Genomic DNA, 833 nt, shown 5'->3' on the forward strand with positions numbered 1-833 from the left:
AGGACAGAATTATAGGGAATAATAATGCTTCAAGAGTCTTTAAAATTAGGTTTGATCAGGATGCCTCAGTGGCTCAGCGGTTGAGCTTCTGCCTTTGGCTCAGGTTATGATCCCGGGGTCCTGGGATCAAGTCCTGCATCAGGCTCCCTGCATGGAGCTTGCTTCTCCCTCTGCCTGTGTCTCTGCCTTCTGTGTCTCTCAAGAATAAATACAATCTTAAAAAAAAAAAAAAAATTTGGTTTGATGGAGGGTTGGCTGAGGGTTTACTGAGGTTCATTCATGCTGGATGAATTTTCAAGTTTCTTGATTGGTTTGTTTTGCTGACTTTGAAAATGCAGTCATGTGTGTGATGACATGCATTCCCATCCCAGCTCCCTGACTCTGGAGAAAGGAGTCCAACCTTTTTGACTCTGCTTTCTGCACCATAGAAAAGGGGAGAATGATGTTGAACATTCACAGGCTTTGTTTGCAATATGATGTGTGTCTGGTTGCTCATATACCAGTGTGTAACTTCAGCTCTATAGTATATTCTATAAACTAAACCAAAAGGCTTCTCTTGGTAAAGATATATTATTTATAAAATTCACGATCTTTAGGCCCCAACTAGCATATTTCAAACTGAAAACATGTGATTCAATGTCTGAATTGGCTCTGGCATTTCAATTATTAAAAAGTGGACTAGAAAGTTCTAGATGACAGGCGGCATTTGTGTTGACTGACTTTTCAAAAAAAAAAAAAAGGCTAGTATACAAATTAAAATGCTAGATGAGCTCAAGCTCTCAAAAATGCATTATCATCTTCACAGTCATCTAATTTAGAGACAATGGAACAAA

This window comes from Nyctereutes procyonoides, unplaced genomic scaffold (assembly GCF_905146905.1).
Source record: "Nyctereutes procyonoides isolate TBG_1078 unplaced genomic scaffold, NYPRO_anot_genome, whole genome shotgun sequence".
Classification (NCBI taxonomy): domain Eukaryota; kingdom Metazoa; phylum Chordata; class Mammalia; order Carnivora; family Canidae; genus Nyctereutes; species Nyctereutes procyonoides.